We start from the raw sequence: 15,498 nt of genomic DNA on the forward strand, positions 1-15,498 counted from the left end.
TATCAATACGCATGAGTATCGTGATATTATGTTTTGCGATACTGTATCAATTTTTGATTAACCTCTTAAAAACCCAACAGCCCGCCGGCTGACTCGGCCGCTATTCTGTCTTTCAGAGGTTGTAGCGGGCTCAGTTTTAAAGCTAGAGTGAAGATCCTTGCATCATATGAAACTAGAAAACCTAAAGAATCCATTACTACCAACCATGACATACTAGTTTGTCGCAAAGGAGGCTAAATAACGCTCCAAATTTACGCTAAAGTTTGCGAGGGAAAAACTTGCATTGCCATTTTCAAAGGACTCCGTTGTCGGGGTGTAACGGTACGTGGATTCATCATTAGGCTATTATTTTGTTTTCCCTGTTGTATCGAAAACATACCGACCCGTGACCCCAAAGCCCCTAGTCCCTTGACCTCTGACCTCCAGATATGTGGATGTAAATGGGTTCTATGGGTACCCACGAGTCTCCCCTTTACAGACATGCCCACTTTATGATAATCACATGCAGTTGTTTGTATGCAGTATAAATGTGTTATTGTCTCCTATATCTAAAATGGTGTATTTGAATATTTCTGCATACTGGGGTCCCTAAACAGTCTTGGAATTACATAAACTGGGTATCACTGTAAATCTGAGACTCTTGGGGATCCAATGAGCCCAACTGTATTCACGTGTGATGATGTTAGTCCCCATAGTAGCCGTTTCACAGTGACTTTTCTTCGTTACCCCTACCCCCATCTTCATCGGGTCATTATGAAGACCTATGTTGGTCTTTCTATGTTGCCTCTACCTATGTTGGTGACGGGATTTTCAATTTTGTTCAAACACTACAGTGTGCCTTGGATTATTTTTTAAGGGAAACTTGCATTTTGTACTTTTTTGGAGCATATTCCACAAGATTGAATGAGCCCAAAACACCTGAAGCATCCAAAGAGCACCTGTTTGTGACTATACCACAAACACCCAGCAGCGCCTCTATACTCCATTGTCTTCTAGTTCTGTGTCCCAGTTTTAAATAGTTCTCTACGTGTCTGCCTGCCGCAGTGTCTCCACTCAGCCAGCAGGTGGTGCTAAACATCCAGTCTTTTATCATTAACAGGAGCTTTGAGCTGTTTTTCACAGACAAAGAAGCACACATCTTCAGCTTGTATCAATGGCCAGGATCAAAGTGAATCCTTATTATGTCACGCTCCGAGGCCCCGGCCCCAGCCTCGACCTACTTTATTGATCGTGTGAACAGCCGCTCTTTTGATGCATTGTTGATTTATCTAATATAGAAATAGATTCAGTTACATAAGCTGCGTCTGGCCTTTTGATATAAGCGAGGACCCTGAACGTGACCTGTTTGTTTGTCTGTTGGCTGGCAAGTCAGAGAGAGCTCAGGGATCCTGCATGGTTTACATTTCAGGTTTGAAATGATCTTGGCATTCTGCTGACAAAGGCTTCTGTTTGGTTGCGTGTCTGTGTTTTGAAGTCGATAGGCTAAATGGGGAACAATGAGTCATTTCATTGTGGAGAAATGATGTCATCTTCCTTCTCCTGCAGCCAGGTATTGTGTGTGTGTGTGTGTGTGTGTGTGTGTGTGTGTGTACTCTTGCTTGCCCTCACTGAACTGGTGGAAATAAGGAAGACAGCGTATTGTTGCCAGCTTTGTCCTGGGTTCTTTTGTTCCTCTCAGAAAGGACATGGAGTGTTTCCTTCCACTGTGGGCTGGTAGAGGAAATCAACGGTGGTGAGTCAGGAAGGAAGGCTACTGGTGCTGGTTTGACTTTCACAAGGACTGATGAAAACCCCAATGTCACATTTACTTTTTTTTCTAAATTCCTGTGTGTAGAGTCGGAGCCGGGTAATCCTCCGAATGTTCCGATACCACTGACAAAAACAAGACCTGAGTTTTTGATGAGGAAGCAGAAATGTTGTCAAAACACAACAAGTCACGCAAGAAATTAAACAAAAATATTAAATTAAATCTGGATCTGTACAACTAAATATCCAGGTCAGGTTTCGATACTATAGACATTTAATCAGTACCAAAAAAAGTACTGAGATTCCTTCCTGAGTCCAGCAGCTCCAAAAACCTGTTTTAGTGTGTTTACTCTTCAGCAGCACTCGAGGCTAAAACTAGGGTTCTAAATCTTTTAATTTGCCTTTGTTCGAATGCACTAATGAATGTTCGGCTGTAACGTCATCGCTTTCCCCTTTTTTTTTTGCAAGGGGGGAAGTTGATGTTGCATTTGAAAAACCTGTGTGTGCTTTAGATTTTATCTATGGCATGGTAGCCATGGAAACTGGGTGACATAAATAGGCTAGCAGTGGCAGAGAGAGAGAGAGAGATGTGTGCAGTTTTTAATAATGGACAGAATTTGGGTCATAATATCTCGCATGTTGGTCTATAAATTGCGCCGTGTGCCAGTTAGGATTCCATTAATCTGCAACCAATCCCTGGTCGGTCTTCACCGTGGTTGGCCGCAGGGCGGGTTGTTTGAGAAGTCGACGAGGTCTTGTCTGCAGAGTCAGAGATGATAGAGGAGCTAAAAGAAGCCCCCCCTCTACGCTCTAGCATCAAATTCTTTGTTTACTCCACTTCATGCATTATGTAATTACACATTGCATTTTAGCTACAGTAACAGTGTAAGTATGCTAATTGGGATCATGAATTAATTTGCTATTTGGAGCAGCGCTGAACTCCGTCATTCCTCATTCATAATTTCACCGCGGGTCTATTTAGAGGGCCACTAATGAGGGTGGGGAGGGTGGGAGGGGGGTAGCAGCTGCTGCTTTTCTGATGCAAAATGAATTTTTCTGTAATTTTTCAGATTTTATCGACTTAGCGCATCAGTCGTCGTCTGAAGAGAGCCTGAATGAACCCTCTTATTGAGAAAGGTCACAGCTCTCTGTGCAGCCTGCTGGAGGAGGACACCAGGTACGACTCCACAAACCATGTAGAGGGTGGAGGGTGACAAGAGGGCCACCACAAGGTAACCACACTCAAAAAACACAGTACATCACAACTTGAAATGGCTCTGGAAAACTCCCTTATACTTGAAAACTGAAACTTTGCTTCAAATGTCAATGTTGAGTCTGTGGGATTTTTGTATTTAAGCACTTAAAGGTTCCATATTATAAAAAAATTGAGATTTTCAGTTTTTTTTATTATAAAGCAGGCTTAACTCCTATAGAAATACTGTGAAAGTATCGAAACACTCAATCCACAGGGAAATACACACAGCCCGTATTCAGAAACTCTGCATTTGAAACAAGCTGTCAAGATTTCTGCCCATTCGTGATGTCACAAATATACAATATTTAGACCCTTGACACAATTTTAAACGTAAACACTCTAAATGTGTCCCAGTTTATTCCTGGTTGCATGGTTGCAAGCTGTTGCCTAGCAACACATTCCATTGCAATTCCGTCAAAATGCGCTAAAATGGAGCCTTTCAGACAGGGGGTAAATACAGGCATATTCAAGCTGACAGTATGAGGAAAATAAAGTTTTTTTTTAACATTACAGCATGTAAACATGTTCTAGTAGAAACACAAAATACAAGTATGAACCTGAAAATGAGCATGATATGGGACCTTTAAAGAAGTTGCAGTGGCAGTTGAAACAGAGGCACTAACATAAATGAAGTGGCAGATTTATTAAAGAGTAACTCATCACTGGCGACGTATCCTCATACAACGGTTCATTTGATATCATACGAAAAGTATGAGTACATTTATTCCCAGAAACATGGTGAATATTATTTATTATTTATTTATTTATTTTTATTGCTGTTGACAGTATTTTCTGATTTATGGAATAATACAAAGAGATATCCAACATTCCCCTCAGTAAAAACTCAGATAATGCCTCATTTGCATATTAAAACATAACATTTCAAAAAACTTGTAGTATAAAAAAAAATGTTCTAATGTGAGTTATCAACTTGGGAAGTTTCATGGTGATATCTTTTAGTTAAAATGTTTGTTCTTTGCTAAAGTGAGCTTATGACGATGATATAATGATGATGAGTTGTATTATTACCTGAATGTAACACCTGCCTGTGATGTGTTGAACGCTGAACAGCTGACCGCAGCAGACAGCGAGCTGCTGCGTCATGCTGGAGAGAGCAGTGCATGAGTAAGAGGTGAGGCATCTGTGTGCAACGGTAAGACGAACATCTTCTTCCCAGATGCCCTCGGGTTCAGGATAGAACGAGCGGGAAATGATGAGAGCAGCTATTAAAGAAAAGAAAAACTGATTGTGGGAGGCAGGCTGTGGAGTTCACACCAATAACAAGCCGCTTTCTTGCCGTGTAAACACAAAGCCTGCATCAACCCGCACAGTTTTCCACGAGCAAAGGCCTGGGAAGAAGCACAAATAAACAGTCAAATGTCAAGAGGGCTTTATTTACTGGCTGGTTGCTGGGCTTGAGGTTTGCAGGTTCTGGAGGCGTAATTTGTGCATTCTGTTTGCATAATAACAGGCCCCGTTCACACTGCAAGCTTTATATGCCTTCATGCTTATTTCAGATCACCGATTAGATGTTTTCAAAGAATTTCTTCTTTTTAGTGAGTTTTAAATAAATCCCACCCAGGATGCTGATGTACAGGGATGGAGATGAATTCATTCTAAATGTCACATTGGAGCGAATTAAAAGTTGTGCGACTTCTGATAAACTAAAGTTGCAGATTTAAAAACACATAATGAAAGTGGCCCAAGTCAGAGCTGAAAAAATATCAGTCAGTGTGATGTTTTTCATTCAATTAAGACAAACTGAGTTACATATTTGGGGTGAATTCACCTGTAAAGTGAACGTATACCCAGTTTGAGCCCTGCACATATTATCATTACACAAACACAGCCAAGAAAAACATCATTATGTAAGAAAATATGAACGAACTGAAAGTAACATTAAACCTGCAGTAGGCAGAATGTTTTTAGCATCATTGGGCAAAAAAAAATCCCATAATAACCTTTCAGCATATTGTAATTCAAGTGTTCTGAGAGACTTCTGCTCCTCCTCTTGGCTCTGTTTTCAGGCTTTAGAAAATCGAGCTTGTGTCGGGGAGACTTTGACCAATCACAGGTCATTTCCGAGAGAGAGAGCGTTCCTATTGGCTGTGCTCCGGCTGGTGGGCGGAAATAGTCATTACAGTAACAGAATATTGATTCATATATTTGATGAATTTGTTCTTTTTTTTTGGCCACTTGACAGCAGCGCAGCGAGCTACAAACACATTATTGACATAACACCTTGTTGAATGTGTTCGCAAACATTTGCCTATTCACACATCCAGCAGACACAGAACAACATTTGCATTCATTTGGAGTCACGGTCGTGTCCACCTGATGAATGTCCAATATTTACTCTCCTTTTAGCTGCTAAATGCTCCACTGTGTTCACCAGCTAGTCTCTAAACTGTGTCTGTCTGCTGTAGGTATAGGGTACAGTGGCTTTTATTAGAGCTTTCACTGGAAACAGCGGCCTGCAGCTTGGAAACAAGGTTGATGAGAGCACAGTTTGCTAGAAAACAATCACGAGTTAACGGAGGCTAACAAGCTCTGTGGAGGAAAGTGCAGAGTTGTTGATGATTCTCTGTGGGTTTGGCACTACAAGTGAATCTTGTAAAATGTAGTTTGATGTTTTCACAGCGATATAAAATAGATAATAGAGAGGGAATTATAACCTGTTTAACTTCTTAACACTCCCTCTAAGCAACTTCTAAGATATAATTAGAGCCACTGATGCCAAGATTCTTTTTATCAATAAAAATTAAAATAATTTATGTCCTAATCATTTGAAATTTGTGTTTCGATGCAAATAACCACTATAGATGACAATAATAGTTCTATATTGTTAAATGTAATTAAAATATCTAATATCGCCTTGTGTAGCCCTGTAATCAGATTCGGGATATGTGTGTGTGTGTGTGTGTGTGTGTGTGTGTGTGTGTGTGTGTGTGTGTGTGTGTGTGTGTGTGTGTGTGTGTGTGTGTGTGTGTGTGTGTGTGTGTGTGTGTGTGTGCGCACGCGTGCGTGTGTGCGCACGCGTGCGTGTGTGCGTGCATGCATGTGAACTGTAGATTGCTGGTGAGTGAGTTTGCAGTGGGACAGTGCGACAGCCTGTTATTACGGACCCATGTGACTGACAGCGTGTGGGCGAGAAGGTAATTGCTGAAGTATGCCTGTGGTGACGAGGGCCTTCAGGGGAGCGGATGTTCAGCAGACTGAAGGCACGCAGAGTGCACAGAGAGCCTCAGCCAGCCCACAACTGATGACTCATCCCTCACACCCAAATTCACTCCTGTTTGTTTACTCCGCTCAACTCCAGCCTGAGCCTGTGGAGCGGTGACAGACAGGGAACCGTCACCCAATGATCGAGCCCGTCTTAAAGGATTCCACCTGTTTAGACTTCAGGACAAGCGGCTTAGTTTAGATCCAGGTCCACTTCCCATGTAAACAGCCTCCTGAGCTGCCACACTGTAAGCTTCTGTTTACTGGACTGAGCAGGAGAGCCAGACACAGGTCGGAATTTACTAACTGCACTCCCGACAGTCCGCAGTGTTGGGATTAGACTGCAAGACATTATACCTTTATTTATTACATGTATTCATTATAATGTTACATTCAAAAATGTGTATAAAATGATGCGTCTAAAATACTTTTGCTGGATGGTGCAGCTGTAAAAAAAAAACTGAATATTTCACTGTGAACATCATACAGTGAGAATTGATAAAAATGATCAATAATCCCTCTAAAATACCACATTAAGACACCAAGACATTGAGGAACACCATATAAAAAGCCATGCTGTGATTTGGTATCAAAAACTTTTTGAGATTTATGCAAGAACTGCATTTTTCGGCGATTGGATGGCGAGCACTTCTGTTGTGTAAACTGCTCAGAAACCCCCTTTATTGTCGATCTAGCTATGAAAGCCATCCATCCTCTGAATGCTCTAGGTCTCTAGTTTGTGGCTGTAAAGTTTCATGTGGCTGTGATTATCCTAGAGGTCACACACAGGTCATTTTATACAGTGAGAACACGTTTAAAAAATGGTCTCACCAGAATTAAATGGCTTCTATGGGGACTAACATCATCACACATGAATACAGTTGGACTCATTGGATCCACAAGAGCTTTACAGTGATACCCAATGTATGTAATTCAAGACTGTTTAGAGACCCCAGTATGCAGAAATATGATTTGACACATATAAAAATGAATTGAATTGAAAAAAACTGCATGTGATTATCATAAAGTGGGCATGTGTGTAAAGGGGAGACTCGTGGGTACCCATAGAACCCATTTTCATTCACATATCTTGAGGTCAGAGGTCAAGGGACCCCTTTTTGAAAATATCTAGTTTCATGTGATACCAGTACCTTCACTCCACAGCTTTAAGACTGAGCCTGCTACAGCCTCTTAAAGACAGTAATGTTGGCTGGGATCGCAGGCAATCCCTTTGGGTCTCAGAGGGTTGGCTTAAAGGGTCAGTTCACCCAAATTACAAATATATAACCAGGAGTTTATTTGTGCAGGTTTTGAGATATCTCTTTCTGAGATTTCTGCCCTCAACCCCAAGACAATGGAGGTAAATGGTATTTTGTTTGGTATGGTAAATTACACGTTAAATATATTAACAGCAATATTTCCATCTCAAACACTGTGCCTTTGTGAGGCTAATGCACATATATCACTGGAGAACAATAGATGGAGGTAAATGGAGTTTATTTACTGAACAAACTCAAACTATCTGCATGGCTATTGTTTGTCTTGTTTTGTGTTGTTTTGCGATGTCACTTTTTGGGGTTTTGATACAAAACTTTGTGGTATTTGCAGGATGTGCACAAGCCGGATTTAACGGGGCGGGGTGAGAACACACATTACTGGCTGTCAACAGTCATATCAGCAGTTGTCTCCTTGAAAACACTTGTCATGACCTAATCTCCACCTTCAGATTATTATATTTTCTTGTTTAGATTTGTCCAGATTCCCTCCCGGGGTTCAGACTGCGAGCTCAGACTCACAGAGCGTAAACAACGCCCTCGTCTCTGGCCAGTTGTGCTTCTGGTTTGTAAAACCAAACTATGATGGTTGTGTGCCAAGAAAACTGGCTTCCCACCCATGTGAGCTCTCTCTGCAACTTTCCAACTCACCGCCCACACACATGCATGCCACGCACACTCATAAACACACACACACATGACAAACACACAATGACAACCTGTCATCTGTGGAGGCTTTTACCTTTTAATCTCTGAGGTATGGAGAGAGCTGCAAACGAGCCCAGTGTGTCAGATGGAACCGGTGGTAGAGCCGGAGGCAGGGATTGACCCCTTCGGTTCCTTCCACTCAGACAGCCAAACAGTAGTTCCTTAGAGAACACACACTGCAGCATTCCAATATTTTCTGTCTGTTAACCTCTCTGACCCCGCCAAACACAGCAGCGGGTTCGTTATTACAATGTACATGTGCATGTTGTGCACTCGAGCATTCTTCAGAACTTTATTTCAAAATCTACTCAAGTGTGGAAAGTTTCCAAAAGTCGAAAAATGATGCATAAAACTTATCATATAAACCCATCTGAGTGGCTGATGCAGCCAAACACATTGAAGACTCGAGGCTTTACTGTCATGTACAGAGAGAACAAGCTGCAGTGGATAATGAAAGTCTTTGTTTAGCTGTCCTCTCTGGTCCTCTCACTGACCCCAACGATGAGTCCGTCATCACAAACTCAAACTTTGTTCAAACCTACCAGAACATGATTTTAGATTCTTGTGGAAAAGTTTCCAAAGGTACCAAATGTGTCAGGATGAATTCTGGGGAAATGGTGCAGCCATAAAAACATGGAGTCCTGCGTTTTGTCCAATGGATATGGAAGATCGCCGGAAAAATCCGGGTGCTTTTCCACTCGGAAGTCTTCATGCGCCACTGTGCAACTTTCATAGGAATGAATGGGGCCAGTTCATTCCTATGAATCCAGTTGTATCCAGTTCTCTTAATACATCCATGGGTGGGACGGGTGACGCAGCAGAGCAGACAGATAGCAGGTAAATACCAGGTACGGCACCCACCTGTCACTCAAAGCAGCCACGCCCTCATTATGCTGAACTTTAAGCCTTAATATAATTTAAACATGTGATTTATATAAAAATTCACCCCCTGTACAGTTGTTGAGGATATTAGCTATACCGGACGAAAACAACCAATCAGAGCTGATCTGAGGTCTGCTGTCCAGTTGCATTCTATGAGAGCCGGCTGTCAATCACTCGCGAACTCCGACCAAACGTTCAAACTAGGCAGCGCTGATCAAATATGAATCAATATTCTGTTACTGTAATACCTATTTCTCTACTCAAATGTTTTCAGAATCATCTTGTAGTGTACTGTTTAGCTGTAAAATGAGAAAGTTTGTGCGACCGCCGCCATTGTGAAATCTGGTGAAGGAACGGCGAGTTCCGGTCACATGACCGGAGCACAGCCAATAGGAACGCTCTCTCTCTGAAATGACCTGTGATTAGTCAAAGTCTCCCGTCACGGGCTAGATTTTTTAAAGCCTGAAAACAGAGCCATGAGGAGGTGCAGAAGTCTAGTTATCTCTCGGAACACTTGAATTACAATATGCTGAAAGGTTATCATGGAATTTTTGCCCAATGATGCCAAAAATATTCTGCCTACTGCCACTTTAAGTTGGGCATTTTAATATGAGGCTCTAAGGGGATAGACTCGCTTTGGGAGCCTCAAGTGGCCATTTGAGGAAATGCTTTTGGCACTTTGCCGTTGGCTTCATTTCTCAGCACCCGTTGCCACTTGTCAACAATATGCATTTGCATCTTGCATTTGAATATTTTACTACATACAGTATAAGCGTCATACAGTACACAAGTAGATACAGAAATGTGTTAAACACTATAAAAAAAGAGGTTAATCAGAGTTCAGGAGGTCAAATGTATACCTGAGTGTGTCTGCTGTGTGTGCATGTGTGCATTTGTTGACACAGTAATAACACATGTGGGTGTGCATTGCATTGTGTGTTTTATATGTAACATTGTGTGTATGTGTTTTTTCAAGGAATGAGGAGCTCTCCTGAAGGTAACCTGAGCCCGATAGGTCGGTCTGTGGCGGCCGCTGTTATGAATGGCGGTTAGATCGCTCCCTGAGGCACCGTCAGGCTCGCAGTAATTGATGTAATCAAAGGCATTTGGCTTTTGGGTCACATGCCAGCTCGCTGGCTGACAACAGCGCTGCATTTACGTCTTTGTGCCTTTGCCTGGACTTGCCGCTCGTCTTAGCCAGCGAATTCGTGGAAGTTCTTTTTGGCTGGTGGGTCTATATCTGCAAGACCGCAAAACCCTGATGAATCACTTGGAAATGAGTCATCCTTGCTCTCGGAGCGATGACTCTTTGACCGACGTGTCTCTCGTTCTGAGCAGGGCTTTTTTTTTTTTTCATGCTTTTGGATTTGCTCTGAACGCTTTTCCTATGAGTCACTGCCTTGAGAAGGAGCAGGATTATACATGTGCCTGTTTTGCTCTCAGTGCAAATTTACAAAACTGCTCTGGATATAAACTGTGCAGCTGCTGTTGAATGAAAAGCTTTGTAAAATACTCAAATTGTTGAATAAAGAAAAGTTTTTTTTTTATTTAATTTATTGAATTATGACAGTGCACATTAATCAACATATGAGCAAAACGCATCAATGTAAATATGCCGGAATTAGCGACAATATTTCATCCGTAGTCCTAAAGCAGGTACTTAGAAAAACGTAAAAACAAATTTACAATTACAGGACAGTCCACGAGACAGCACACAGAAAAGCTCTCAACAGTTTTACATACAAAATGAACACATTAGTTACATTACGAATAACAGACCCACACAATAAGTATCATCTTGTTACAATAAAAAATGTGGTAATAACAGAGGATTGAATTTAAGCCATTAGAAAGTGAATATTATGAGTCCGACTACCTCAATCTGTCCCCTGTCCAGCTGTCTACCATGTTGGACACGGTGTCTGAGAGCAGGACAGTGTTGTACCAGTAACACATGGCGTTGATGTGGACATGCTATCGTCGGTTGCTTCTCAGTAATGCATGCATGACAGGACGCATTTTCGTCTGACAACTATCAACCCATACAATAACATTCCACACATGTTGCACAATCACCAGCATCGCCTTGTCCTTAAGATGAGGGTTTCACAGTTTTTATACACGGAGCTTCCTCTTTCTGTCATGGAGGAATGGCAGACGTTTCCACATGCTGCTTTTATTAAGTCTAATTAGACTTCCTGACATAAGAGCACAGTGTTTGTCCACAGTATGGGCTCTGGGCAGGAAAGGCTAGACCAGCACCATCGCTCTCTAGACTCTTTAACCCCCCAAACACCACCCCACGCCTCCCCAACCCCCCCCCTTTTCCGCTACCCAGCTTCAGTCAGCCGCCTTTCTTGAAAAGGCCTCACGGAGAGGTCATCGAGTGCAGGAATGCCATTGCTTACTGTGTGTCTATGCCTGTGTGTGTGTGTGTTCAGGGAGTCCATAGTCTGTAATTAAATTCTCCTCATGAATTTAGTGCATTGGGAGCATGAGGAAGATGTAGACCGTGAATGCGCCGCGCTGAGACAAAGGCGTCGAGGCTCGTCTCCCAGCCCCTTTAGACACGGGGCCGCTCCTGCCTGCTGAAGGCCCCCGGCCCAGATTTGCAGCTTCCACTTTAGGTTTCAGAATTAAAAACCCCTCAGATGTCTTGAAGGTTTCTGCGTGGATGAATATGAATATGAATACCTTCACTAATCTAGGGGATTAGCTGCTGGATTGTCAAACTGTTTCTCTGGACCCCCAAAATCAGCCCTTGACAGATTGCAATTCTCCTGTACTTTTTTTTTTAAGCATTTAACTCCATATTTCAGGGCACCTCTGTCACATTTAACTTTTAGATTATTAGTAATGTATTCATTTCAAATGACAGGCTGAAATGAAATCTGTGCCTGTCATCTGAGTTCTTAAAGTAAGCTGACTTTCCAGGTAAAAAAAGTACCATTTGGATTAAGCAAATAGTCCCTCTGTCTGCTATAAAAACATGTTTACAGAGCCTGTCGAGAAACAGCATGTTTAAAGTCCAACTAAAATGTGAATTTTCCTCACTTTTTGTGTGAGGAAATATTCAACTATAATTAGGCTACAATAGTGCAACAATTTCTGTGATTTTTTTATTTTTCAAAAGAGCATGCAACCGTTTTTTCTGGACATATTTGTGGAAACCAGTTACAATTGATGTTTTGCGACTGACTGGAAAATATCACACTGTATAGAGAGGTGAAGTCCTGCCCCTTCCGGTGGACCACCATGTGACCTTATTTAGGAAAAAATATGAACGGTAGTCAAAGGCAAGAGACAATTATTTTTTTGATCCCGTTTGAATTGCGCCATGAATCACACGTATGATGTTAGTCAGTTTAAAACATCATTTTGCAAGTCAAGAAAGTCTCAGTTCTAAACCTAGACTTAACCTGACTATAGTGGTTTTGTGGCCTAAACCTAAAGTGATGCCAAGGGGTGTGACAAAGCGGCAGTATATGTAGAGTTGGGATGAGAACGTGTTGGTGTTAGCTGCTAACATTCAAAGCAGGTGCAGCTAACATTCAATGGGTTAGAGAGTAACGTACAGAGTAACGTACAGAGTAACGTACAGAGAAACGTACAGAGAAACGTACAGAGAAACGTACAGAGTAACGTACAGAGTAACGTACAGAGTAACGTACAGTACAGAGTAACGTACAAAGTAACGTACAAAGTAACGTACAAAGTAACGTACAAAGTAACGTACAAAGTAACGTGCAGAGTAACGTACAGAGTAACATGAAGAGTAACATACAGAGTAACATACAGAGTAACATACAGAGTAACTTACCGAGTAACTTACCGAGTAACATACAGAGTAACGCACAGAGTAACGCACAGAGTAACATACAGAGTAACACACAGAGTAACGTACAGAGTAACGCACAGAGTAACATACAGAGTAACGCACAGAGTAACGCACAGAGTAACGTACAGAGTAACGTACAGAGCAACGTACAGAGGAACGTAATGTACATACATTGAAGCATAAATACCATGTAGAATAGAGTAGCATACAGTAGCTTACTGTGTAGCGTAGCGTATGGAGTAGTGAAGAGTATGGAGTACCAAAAGTATGGAGTATGCCTATGGAGTAGCATGGAGTACAGAATTCCAGTTAATTGTATTATTTAAGGTTTATAGTCATTGGTGCTTATTAAATTCCTGTGTGTTAAAGATTAAAAAAAAAAACATTATAAATGATATTATGAGACATTTTAAACTTATTTTTCATTTTTGACATTGTATTTCATAAGTTGCCCTATTCATCAATCATTATTTAAAAGTCATCATCACCTCCCTTTGCATACAGTATGCACAATTCTCTTGTCAATTTCTTTCTGAAACTCGCTCACTTTGATACTCCCTCCATGCCAACAGCAAACGCCTGTTGGTGGTGTTGTTTTGATGTCAGCAGCAGCACCACCATCCCAAATCGCCAGTTTAATGCATGCAGCAGCACAGGGAGCTGCTCTTTGAATGCCACTCGTGGAATATCCTGTGAAAAGTGACGGCTGCTATGAAGAAGGGGGCCGTCTGCTGTACTGTGATAATTCATAATTACATGCAAACTCCCCAGGGGTAGTTTTTACATTAGAAATTAAAACATCTCCAGTGAGTGTTCGCTTGTCCAAATAAGATGTGAGCTCCTTCCAGAACAAAAAGCCTGCCTCCCTCACATTGCTGATGTTTAAGCCGAGTAGCGCTCTCCAGCTTATACCTCCCTCCCACTGCCTCGCTCCGCTCATTTAGCGCCATGCATTTGCATTTGGGTTTGTTTGCTTTGGCCTGTTTTCACTTCTGAAAACTTAGAAATAAGCCCCCTACGTAACTGGTTTTGCCACCAAATACAATCACTAATACCCCTTTTCCATCAAAATTAGCGTGTGTATGTGGGTTTTTTAAACACAGGGAAACCCCGCTAAAGGCGATGCCAGTAGACAAGTATGCCTTTCTGATTTTTTTTTTTTCTAGTGTGTCATGTTCGACGTCATGAATGCGCCACAAAACAGCAGCCTGGAGCCCAGTGAAAATGATACGGTGGTTACTTCTCTTTTGTGTCTGTTACTTATTCAGTCTCTCTTCAAACTCGGTGCCGACTTATTTGGAACAATGTTTGAACGCCGCCTAGACGGAGACAGACAAAATTTATGGCTAGAAATGACAAAGAAAGGGGCAAAAGTGAGCGAGTCCATCCAGGTGTCGTGTTTCCATCACTGCCAATTGGAGCTGGAGCCGATAAATACTGAAGACAAAAGACAGATGTTAGTGGGTGTTGCTGGGTTTTTTATTCTGACCCTCCATCTTACAATATTAGAACATTAGAACATTTCTATAGAACCCTGTATCGCATCTGTGGAAATGAATACTTAGTTTATAGTGACATTAGCATTCACATCAGTACCCCAAAACATAGGGAATTATAGTTTTTTGCACATTGTCATTCCAAAATGTATTCTTCCGTATAAATCACCGCTTTATAGGCAAGAACTATGTGACTGCTCATCGCACCACAAAAAGCAGATTACTGCCCCGCAGACCCGGACCCCTACGGCCAAGATTTACTGTATGTCAGTTGGGTTTGGCAATTTGAATAATAACACATTTGTACCATTAAAGTGGGGGTAGGCAGTATATTTGTGGCATCATTGGGCAAAAATTCCATAATAACCTTTCAGCATGTTGTAATTCAAGTGTTCTGAGAGAAAACTAGACTACTGCACCTCCTCATGGCTCTGTTTTCAGGCTTTAGAAAATCGAACTTGTGGCGGGAGACTTTGACCAATCACAGGTCATTCCAGAGAGAGAGAGCGTTCCTATTGGCTGTGCTCCGGCTGGTGGGCGGTGCTTGGTATTTCCTCAACTGATCTCAACATGGCTGACGGGTCACAAACTTTCTCATTTTACAGCTAAACAGTACACTACAAGATGTTTCTGAAAACACTTGAGGAGAGAAATAGGCATTACAGTAACAGAATATTGATTCATATTTGATCAGCGATGCCTAGTTTGACCGTTTGGTCGGAGTTCGTGAATGATTGACAGTCAGCTCTCTTATGTTTTAAGTAAGTGTTTTAAGACTTTTATCATTTTTGGTGTAATTATACTCACATACTAGCTTGTCAGGAAGGAGGCTAAATAACTTTCATGGCCATTTTTCAAAGGGGTCCCTTGACCTTTGACCTCAAGATATGTGAATGAAAATGGGTTCTATGGGTACCCACGAGTCTCCCCTTTACAGACACGCCCACTTTATGATAATCACATGCAGTTTGGGGCAAGTCATAGTCAAGTCAGCACACTGACACACTGACAGCTGTTGTTGCCTGTTGAGCTGCAGTTTGCCATGTTATGATTTGAGCATATTTTTTATGCTAAATG

The sequence above is a fragment of the Sebastes fasciatus genome, chromosome 18 (assembly GCF_043250625.1).
Source record: "Sebastes fasciatus isolate fSebFas1 chromosome 18, fSebFas1.pri, whole genome shotgun sequence".
Taxonomy (NCBI): Eukaryota; Metazoa; Chordata; class Actinopteri; order Perciformes; family Sebastidae; genus Sebastes; species Sebastes fasciatus.